The sequence below is a fragment of the Podarcis tiliguerta genome, assembly GCF_965153285.1.
Source record: "Podarcis tiliguerta genome assembly, chromosome: 4".
NCBI classification, from domain to species: Eukaryota; Metazoa; Chordata; class Lepidosauria; order Squamata; family Lacertidae; genus Podarcis; species Podarcis tiliguerta.
In genome coordinates, this window is record NC_139537.1 from 87056832 (window position 1) to 87068370 (window position 11539).

Below are 11539 nucleotides of genomic sequence, written 5' to 3' on the forward strand. Positions count from 1 at the left end.
AGGTGGTGAGGGAGACACTAGCGGCAAGTATGTGAGGATGAAGTTTCTTAAATTTCTACTGAATTTAACAGCACTCCTAGATATAACTGTGGAATTGTGTGGTCAAGTTTTATTGGCACATTTTCAGTTATGGTGGCTTGAGGACAAGTTGCTTGAAGGGGTTCAGCCTACCATATGTATTTTGGACCCTTGTTCTTCGTGTGTGATAAAAGTTGGTCAAACTCTCCCTCGCTGCATTAGGGAGAGTTATCAGTGACCCTGAAAGAGGCAATCATAGAATTGTAGAGTTGGAATAAACTATGAGGGTCATTTAGTTCAAACCCCTGCAATACAGGAATCTTTTGCCCAATGTGAGGCTCAAACCCATGTTCCTGAGATTATGAGTCTCTCGAGAGGAACTCCTTGTCTCCAGTACAGTTAGGTAAAGGTAAAGGGGCCCCTGACCATTAGATCCAGTTGTGACCAACTCTGGGGTTGCGACGCTCATCTCGCTTTATTGGCCAAGGGAGCCGGTGTACAGCTTCTGGGTCATGTGGCCAGCATGACTAAGCCGCTTCTGGCAAACCAGAGCAGCGCATGGAAATGCCGTTTACCTTCCTGCCGGGGTGGTACCTATTTATCTACTTGGATGTGCTTTCGAACTGCTAGGTTGGCAGGAGCAGGGACCGAGCAACGGGAGTTCACCCCGACCTTCTGATCAGCAAGTTCTAGCCTCTGTGGTTTAAACCGCAGCTCCACCTGCGTCCTGTTACAGTTAGACAACTGTTAAAAAGGTAAATGTAAAGGACTGGACAGTTAAGTCCAATCTCAGGCAACTCTGGGGTTGTGGCGCTCATCTCGCTTTACAGGCCGAGGGAACTGGCGTTTGTCCGCAGACAGATTTTTCCAGGTCATGTGGCCAGCATGACTCAGCAGGGGCGTAAGAAAGGGGGGCGTGGGGCAGCCGTCCCAGGTGCCATCATGGAGGGGGGGGTGACAAATTATGAAGGAACAATTACTGCCCTACTAGGGCGGTTCATAAAAAACTTTTTTTGAAAATGTGTGCTCCAAAGGTCTTATCTTACTACACTAGGGATTATATAGCTATATCTGAAATTTCATGCATATCAGTTAATATCTTGACCCTCCTCCACAAAAATAGCTGTTTACTTGGCTGTTTTCCTATGTCGTGAAGGCTGAAATTTCAATGCAGTGGAGGAGGGTCAAGATATTAACTGATATGCATGAAATTTCATATATAGCTATATAATCCTTAGTTTAGTAAAATAAGACCTTTGGAGTAGGCATTTTTTTTTAAAAAAAAGGATTTTATGAACCACCCTACTGCCCTACCCTCTGCTGGGCTTCCCAGGTCCTGGAAAGTCAGCCTATGTGAATAAAATGAGACTAGGCTGAGTACATTAGGCCTTGCCTTGCCTGCACGCAATCGATTTTTCTTTATTTTACTGCTTTTGTTTTTTTGTTTGTTTTGGTAAACCACTTTGCAGGTTTTTTAAAAATAATTTTATTAAATAAATAAACAATTAATATATATATAAAATAACACAAGCCAAAACACAATCCATCCTGTAGATTTAAGTATCTGTCCATAGCCGCCTACTTGTTATCAGAGGCCCAGAATTCACATTCCTTTGTAAGAAAATATGAAATAACGTAAAACCATTTTTGCAGGCAATAAAAGAAAATAAAAATCAGTGGGGGGGGGGGTGACAAGAAATTTTCCGCACTGGGTACCACCTGACCTTCCTCCTCCTCTGTGACTAACCTGCTTCTGGCGAAACCAGAGCAGAGCATGGAAAGAGCATTTACCTTCCCGCCGGAGCGGTACCTATTTATCCACTGGCACTTTTGGGTGTGCGTTCAAACTGCTTGGTTGGTAGGAGCTGGGACCGAGCAACAGGAGCTCACCCCGTCACAGGGATTCCAACCACCGACCTCCTGACTGTTACTAAGTCATAAATATGATTTTCTGGGGTGACAAGGTGCTCAAGAAAGTGGGAACATTTGAAGTACAAGCAAGTTTGCAGGGAATCGATTGTGTAGACCTCTTTGAATCCAGCTTTAGATCCATGTTTTGCATTGAAACTGCTTTGGTTGCCTTGAATGTTGACATATATCCAGAGACAGGGAGGGTGTAATGCTCCTGTTTCCCTTTCACCTCTCAGTGGCTGTTCTCAGTATCGTCCCAGAACATATCCAGGGGTTGACTATTGCAGGCCATTTTCTCCTCCTACCTCTGGAATCATTTCAAAAAATAGCACTGGGATACTACTGCAGGACCTCCCTGGCATTTGACCTATGGCGTCCTGCAAGGTCTTGAGCCAGTCTTCCATGCTATTTAACATCTCTATGAAGGCATTGGAAGAAGTCATTAAAGAATCTGGACACCTGATTTCCCAGGACAAGAGGATTCTGAGCTATAATATCTGGGCAAGTGTGAACTTCCTGGAGTTCACTCCTTTGCTCCAGGGTGATGCAGGGAGCAAGGAATCAGTGCCTGAACTACAAGTCTCCTGCTTTGAGCTCAATGGCTCTTGACAAAGATGAGTTTTGACTGGTCCGGGCATTAGACATTAAGAACTATAAACTGAGGACCAGGTCAAGCAATCATAGTTTCAATTTATTATAGTTGAATTCCTATCAAATCGCTTTCTGTTCTGCATATCACATTATGAAGAGAGGGATTAAAACATGCCATAAGGCAAAAGGAAGTGTAGGCTGTACAAGCTTACAAGAGCGTACTGTTCATATTCCACTGTGTTGTGTTAAATCTTGTCACGGCACATCACCCAATGATGTAACCCATTATTTGCTTTCTATTTTTCAATGGCTGAGCAATCATCCAAGACAAGTACAATGTCTTCCTGGAATTTTAATCTCCTTAATTCTGCCAGAGTAATAAGAGTTTAAGACATCAAAGTGCTTTTTACGCTAATATATCTTTAAACATTGAGTACTTGCCAGGCCGACCTTTGCAAAGGTTTGTGCCATGACAATAGGTCAGTGGTTTTAACGTTTCTCCCTACTGAACAGTAATCATCTGAAGAATCATAGGATGCCATGGGAGAAATCCTGACAATTGTTAAAAAATAAATGTTAAAAGTAAGGAAAGGCACTGTGGCCATTATTCTGACATATGCTCTTACCATTTAAAGCCAGCGGGGTGGGGTGGGGCCTTCCAGATGCTGTTGAACTCCACCTCCCATCAGTCCCAGCAAGCATGGCTGATTGCAAATGATACTTGGAGCTGGACATGAGCAACATCTGGAGGACCAGAGTTTCCCCACCCCTGATTCAAAGACCAGCTGTATCGGACAAATTGTCCAACTAGACTAGCATCCTGTTTCCCACAATGTTGAGCGAGATCCTTCTGGAAAGCTTACAAGCAAGACATCCCTCATTGGCTTCTACCATTTGATGCTCAGTGGTCAATTGTGTCTGAGCATGGAGGTTGCTTTAGTGCTTAGCAGGAGTTGTAGATAGAAGCAATCTAATTCACCTATGGTGTAAACTGGACAGAGAAGGTCATGTGTCTTCTATATATGTATAGTTGGACTGTCAACTGGTTAAACAATTTAGGAGCTTTTAAGGTATGTAGCACCTTCTCCAGTTATTTGTCCCTGCTGCAATTAAAATCTTTCCCCATCAGAATGAGGCATTGATTTTCAAACTGTGCTCTGAGAAAGCCCAGGGTTACATAGAGACTTATGAGGGTTGCTCAATGAGAAGATCAGTTGTGACATGCAAGCTCTTTACCCATTACAAGCTTGGTTCACGGAAATGTGACTAATTTTCATGGAAGCCAAGAGAGATTCAATAAGGCTTAAAAAGTTAAAGATTCAGATGAGTTTCACGCATTCCGAGCATCTTCTGATTGGACTCTGGGCCAGACTCTATTTCCAGAGCTGCTTCCAGAGTGACCTTTTGAGCAATGCCTTGACTTCCCTGTCTGCTAATAGATTGTGATCTAGATCAAGTGGGCTTCACATGAAATGTTTTGGCAGGATTCAAAGGTGCCAATCTTTCTTACGTTTGCAGCACTGTTGTGCTTAGAATTCAACAGCAATTTAAGAAAGAAAAAAACAACCTCAGGAAACTTCTGTTGCTTACAGTATTATGCAGACTCTTCCTGTGCTATGATTAATGCACTACTTTGTTAATTAATACAGTCGCAAAGCAAAACACTTGAGGGCACTGTTATCCCATAGGAAAACTGTAATTTGATTATCTGTTCACAGGTAAGTGCAACCAACAGAGGGGTACCAGATTCAATGATTAACACTCCATATTTTATAAGGGCTAGATACAGTATTACATTGGTCAGCTGATTTAAGTGCTATTTGCTATGTAGAATTCAACATTGAGCATCAAGATTTTCAGATGTGATCATTAGTGTTTAAACTTTGAAAGCTATACTATATTTGTATGGAGTAGAATAGGACACTCCTGTTCTTTCCTGCCTCTTTCTGGTCTAAGATTCATTGTTCTGCTCCCTGGACCTATTTTATGTCACTATTCATTCCCGGTTAATCTCCTCCATTGTAAAATCCAGCTTGTTAAATAGGCTTTGGATGAGTGTTGACACTTTATAAAAATGTCTGCCGCAATTTCCAGCACCACCTGAGGGACCTACCCCATCCCTTTCCAATTTTCTTTTTAATACTATTCAATGCTATGTTTCAAAAACATTCATACCATCTTTTTACTGCATTCGTTTTATCACTTTTCCATTACATTCTCCTAAAAAGTCTGCCAAATTGTATCCCACATCTACCAGGTAACACATCTTTTCACATACAGGATTCATCATTTCTTGCTACATCATATGTCAAGTGTTGGGTCAATGGAAAACACTTTAAAATAAAATTAACGGTCCTACATTTTCATTATCCAGAGACAAGGCAACTGAGCAGGAAAAGTTGGAAACGAAAGAGGAGGTATTTGGAAAGGTTATTTGGTAATTTACAAAATAACCATTGCTGACTATGTTTAAAGCTTCAAGCTTAAAACCCAAAGCTTTAGTCTTACATACGAAAAGGTAAGACTAAGTATGATAAATATGATGCTCTAAATGTTCTCTTCCATCCACACCCTGTTAGAAATAACACTGATTGAATTCTATGCCACATAAGCTGCCCCCATCACTGACCTTTCTATGTTGAATGGGAAAATCTGAAGGGGGATTGTAAGTGTGTTTGGATGAATGGAATCACATAGTTACAGTCCTCCCTGCAGCCAGGAACTGTCCACAATAGAGTTTACTGATCAGGTGAAGAATTACAACTGTGTGTAATCAGAATGTGCTAGAATCCATATTTAAAACTTTTCACTCCATGCAGGAATATCAAGCCCTGGTTCTTGATCTTCACAGATGCATATAAGGCACATACTTAAGATGTAATGTATTAAGAAGCCTTCTTGTACACCCTGGTTTTGCTGCCTTGCCAACCAGTACTTAGAATGGATCAGAGTAATTGCTAAGGCAGAACATCACAAACAGTCCCAGAGATGTTAGAATGTAGCCTTCAATGGTAAGCTTGCTTGCTTTTTGTAGGTGATAATTAACATCCAGTTCCTGAACTGCAATGCGAAGAGCATCCTATAAAAATGGAGAATCTAGCCTTCCTCTGTTAAAACGCAAACAGAAAAGTGATGTTTATTGTGCAATTAGCATTTAAGCTCACATTACAGGAATGGCAGGGGGCAGAACTGACTATGCTATTAGACTGAGGTGGTGGAAGTCCCCATGGGTGCCCTGCCACTTCTGCCAGTGGTGGAGAAGAAGTACCGATTTTGGGGCAAAATTGTACCGGAAATGGTGTGAGATCTTGCAGAATGTACAAGATCTTGTATGCCAGCACCATTTCACCGCTAGCAGTAGAGGTGGGGAACCTCTTCTCTCTCTGTGTTTTACACAATTTGTCCACCATGAAGCTTGCACTCATAGCAACTGAGAACTGTACAAAAACCCACCTTGCTTTACCCGGTGGTCTGAGTCCCATAAGTGTATGAACTTGTCCACTGCAAAAATAGTTTGTAACAGCGAATGGTGAGGTTTTGAATCTAGCACACATACTGCTATTTTTGGTTCAGAAAAATAACACAGCCTACACACAGGCGATAATAACAGCTTATTCGGGATAATTATAAACTGAAGATCTGGAGTTTCTAAGGGCTGATTTCAACATTATGCAATGAGGAATCGAGTCCACACACTCACTCTGATCATTCCTTCACCCAAACAGTGACCAGCCTTTTCAGAAGCCCCAGAGAGATGCTTCTGACTAGTGATGAGCCAAAATTTCTCAAGGGACATTTTTGTTCTGAGTTCTGTCTTTTTCTTACTCTCCTAGAAAAACAAGGCCACCTTGCAGTTTTCTCTCTATATATTTACGACCATTTTAGATCTGTGTGCTTGATGTAATTCCTCTATTCCCAACACTGGAATCATGCTAGGACTGGGACATTGTGGAGGGTGTAAAAAATGGTTGACAAAGTGCCAGTACTGTTGTTGCTGCTGCCCTGTTTTGCAAAACAAAACAAAACAAAAGAGAAAGGGGTAAAGTAACTATAGCTGCAGCTGATGAGGAGTTCCACTTCTAGGAAACTGTTGGAGAATTTCTCTTCCATTAGAAGAAATCCCATGAAATTTCTCTGCCCACAAATTGGGCAGAGAAATGTATTCCATAGAACTAGACATGTAACAGAGTGGAAGCATTAGAATTCCAGGAATATACAAATGAAACAGCTGCTGATGGTTCTGAAACTATCAGGATAGCAGTGCAATAGGCGGGAGTGAAATTAACAAATGTTATTGCTTCTGGATCAAACAGCAGTTCTGTAGATTTTGGGAGACCTCATTATGTGTTTAAATTTCTGCATAGCAAACAATCCAGCATTATGAGAGGCAATTGCATTTGTTATATTATTCACAATGCAACGAAGCATGCATGTGAACATCTGTCTTATGGTGTGGAGGCATTGGTTATTAAGGCTTTTAATGAATTTTCAGCTTCGGGGGGGAGGGGGGGATCCAGAAGGCAAGCAGTCTGCTTTGTGTCTTTGTATTAAGGAGTTTGTATTCATATTCTCTCTTTCTTTCTCTTTCCATTTCTATCATGGTTGTAATTATCATTCTATCATCTTGTTTTTATAGAATTCATCAGTCCCCTAGTTAGGAGTAAATGAAACAGTGTCCCACTTCTCAAATCAAACTGTAAGTTATGCTACACGCACTTTCCTTCCATTAACTCCTTCCTTCACCAGCGAGGAGCAGTGGATTAAGCAAATAAGTACCTAACAAAACCCTGACAGACCAAATTATGCCTTGGGCCAATTACTGTGAGAGAACTGTCTCATGGAAAATTATTTTTGGTAATAATAATATTTCTTTTTTAATATGAGAAGAGATGTCAGGCAAGAAGAAGCTAATGTGAAAATCCTGTGCTTTACTGAACCTTGATTAATTTCAGGTTTTGCAACATAGCCCAAAACAATAAGCAAATCTATGTTTTTAATCTGCTTTCTACTTGGAGACACTAGTCTATAAAAAGCTGAAGAAATAGCTTCCTAGTGCATGTATCAATATGATTCTGGAAACTGCAGTTTATGTAAGTGGAGAGCCAATCCGTTCTATATTTGTTTATGTCAAGGTAGGAAACTGTGGTGTTTCAAGTTTTTAGAGGACTCCTAAGTCCCTTCAATCCTCACCATTAGTCTTACGGCTGGGACAAATGTGAGTTTGTGTTCAACAGCATCTAGAAGGCCGCAGGTTGCCCACCACTGCTTTACTTGGGGCATGTAACTGAGTGTGTTCAGCAGAGTTCATATATGTGGACTGCAATCCTGTGCACATTTACTTGGAAATTTGTCTCCTTGAGTTTGTTGCCCCTAGACAAGTGGATCTAACTATGCAGCCTAAGATTGCCAACTCGCAGTTGACTTGTTTTCTTCTTCACCTTACAGAAGGTAGAGAAAGTTCTTGGAGCAACAGCCTAGAGGACAAGCATCCAACTCCACATCTAGAAGAATTTATTCAGATCTATAGCCTGCCCTGAAGCCAGTGGCATAGCGTGGGGGGGCGGGGGGGCGGCCGCACTGGGCACAACATCTGGGGTGGCACACTCGCACTCACAGCTCTCTGCCCCTACCTGGCTCTCTCTCTCACACTGCAGTGCTGGCTGTGCGAATCCGATCTGAGCTGCCGGGTCGCTGCCCACTGTGGAGGGGGGGGGTGCCAGGCGTGCGGTGCAGTGCGGTGCAGAGAGAGAGTGAGGGACTATCTGGGGGAGGGACAGTGCAGCGGGGGGGGGGGCGCAAATTACTTGCCTTGCCCTGGGTTAGGGGGCGCAAATTACTTGCCTTGGCCCGGGTGCTGACAACCCACGCTACGCCACTGCTTGAAGCCACAGTAGTGTGCAACATCCTTGCGTGTTGAGGTCCTCCAAGCCACCCCTAAATAATTCACAATTCACACATAATTTTTGTTTAAGGTTTTTGGCCACAACTTTATTAAAAGACATAAATGTGAGTGGCTACTTAGGCATTGGTTATGACTATCTGTCCCCATACCCAGGGAGAGAACTGACTTCCGGATTCCAGTGAAAACAATATTGGGGAGAGCATGCAGCCGGGCACCAGACCCTCATCCCCCCCCCCCCGCATGCTCCCGGGGGCTTGCACGGCCCTAAGGCCCATTCAGGGGTACGGACGAAAGAATGGCAAGCCCCTGGATTCCTTTAACAAAATTCCCTTTCCGCAGCAGCATTGGAGGGGCAGGCATCGCCAATTGTTATCCCTCCACCAACCAATTTTTTAACCAATGCCTAACCGCAACCTTACTAGTTGTGACGATTTGCTACACAGTAGGCAAAAGCTAAATGGCACCAGCCAATCAGTCAGACAGAATTCCTACCAGGCCTCTGCCCCCAAAGCAGACAACCCCATGACAGGCATAGCAAGGTCAATGCAATAGCCCTAGATTAGGGACGGTGGGCGGGCGATCCAATGCATACAGCAAAAGAGCCCAGTCAGTGCTGCGTGACTTGATTTTATAACCTTTGGTCCGTCCCCCTAAATGGCAACACCAAAATTTGCCCAGTAACCCCAACCACCCAATCACTGTGGATGGGCATCCATACTAACCCGCCCAGCAACAGAGGGGTGGCCTGTCAGACCCCACCGCAACACGTGCTCTCTATGAAAGAGAACACAGTTTGTCTGAATTGGTGTTGCAAAGTTGGGGGTTAAATCTGAAACAATTGTGTGCATTTTTTTCTCAATGGAGTTAGGTCAGCATTTTTCAAACTGTGTTCTGAGGATTCCTGGGGCTCCTCAGAGGTTTTATCAGAGCTCTTTGATGAGAACATCAATAATGATGAAAGAGGAAAATAGAATGTGTACTATTGTTGAATCTTTACAATACATGAGGTTGACAGAAGCTGGGACAGAGCAACGGGAGCTCACCACCATTGAGTGGATTTAAACTGCCGATCTTCCGATCGGCAAGCCCGAGACTCAGTGGTTTACACCACAGTGCCACCCACGTCCCAGTGCAAGTAGATAAATAGGTACTGCTGTGGCAGGAAGGAAAATAGCATTTCCACGCACTCTGGCTTCCATCACAGTGTTCCATTGTGCCAGAAACAGTTTAGTCATGCTGGCCACATGATCCGGAAAGGTATCTGTGGACAAATGCTGGCTCCCTTGGCCTGAAGCAAGATGAACGCCGCACCCCGTAGTTGCCTTTGACTGGTCTTAACTGCCAATGGGTCCTTTACCTTTTACCTACAATACACAGTTGCAAGGAAGTGTTAGGTGTGTTCTAGAACACACCTTGTTTACTTGTCATGATGCTGAAGCAACAAAAGGATAGTCAGTACCTTGTGTGAATAGAGTAGAAATCATTAAAGACTTCCGTTAAAGCTGTACGAACCAGAAGCAGAATCTCCTAGCAAATATTCAAGAATTGTTCAGTAAGCACATTGTTATCAAAAGTGATTGGTGTGAAAACGATTCTCTGAAGCAAGAAAGTTTGATAACTCCATGTTGGATATATTATTATTATCATTGCTACTATATTATAATTGACTACTGCTACTACTATTTACTATTACCAGTGCTATTTTTCTAGAAAAAGAGGTGCCGGAACTCAACATGAACACCTCCCTTGTTCTCTTAGAATGATAATGATGAACACATGAGAGAGGTCCTAGAACTGCATTCTAGTGAGTTCTAGCTGGGAAATAAGGCCCTGACTATTACTATTAATGAAATTTATTCGTTGCCTAAGGCTGAAGCCTCTAGCTTTTATACAATTAAAACAATTAAAGCTATTCCAGCCAATACTATGGTTTAAAAGCAAACAGAATCACAGGCCAACTGGAATCCTCCCACTCACCCTCTGCCACATCAAAAGAACAATCACCATCATATTAAAAGGGGAAATTGCTCAATATGGTGAAATGTGTTAAAATACAGTTCAAAATACTTAAAAGGTCTGGCGGGGGTGGGGGGAGCTCTTTGCCTGCTGCAAAATGACATTAATCTGGGTTCCTGATCAGACTTTCTTTTTTTTTCATATAATTTTTATTAACAAATCAATCAAATCACATTAATTACAAATTACAAAGACAAATTTATCAATTTTTGTTGGGGTACCCATACTTTGAGCTCAGAAAGGGATCCAAACATCTCTCTTGCTGCTGCTTTAATATTCACAGTTCTGTCCAATCTTCTCTCTATTGCTTTCTTCATCTTCTTGTTGTTATCGTATATTCCTTTCTTTGTGACCTCTGATAGTCTCCACAAGTGGGTTAAAAACAAACGTTCCTCCAAGAGCCATATTCAAACAGACAGGCGCCATTTCAACACTTCCGTACAAAGCATTCTTAAAGTCCGCCCATTAAGCCTCGCAAGCCTGTCACTCTCTCCTCAAACTTCTTAGGGGGTTCTGCCAGGTCAAACTCACATTCCGATATAATAACAAAGCCGTGGTCTCCTCCCCCTCGATCGTAAATCCTGCCACCAGGCCTGCTTCCTAACGAGTCTCTTTTTATAACTGCGTCAGGTTCCTGATCAGACTTTCATGGGAAAAGTGGCATCACTGAAAAGGCTCGTTCCTGTGTTTCCACCCTTTGTAACTCATAAAGAAGAGGTACTTGGAGGTGTGCCTCTAACGGGCTGAGGAAGAACATATGGGAAGAGGTGTTCTGCTAGATATTGGGGTCCCAAACAGCAATGTGTGCCTCCTCTTGTTCAACTGGGATGAGACTGCAGTAGAACAGGGCTGAAAATGACATATGAATGGCAAAGTGTTGCTAATGTCTTCCAGGAGGTTTACCTATGCTATTACTTTATTGCTGCTTAAAAAAAAATAATGTTATATATTCTGATATGGTAACTAAAAAGTATAGATGATATCCAGTGAGATGACAATGTGCAAATGAGCTCTTTGCAGAGGTCATATTGATTTGAAGATGGAAGGTCAATATAATATATTCAAATAGTTTAAATGATTGACAATTACCTTACCAGTGCT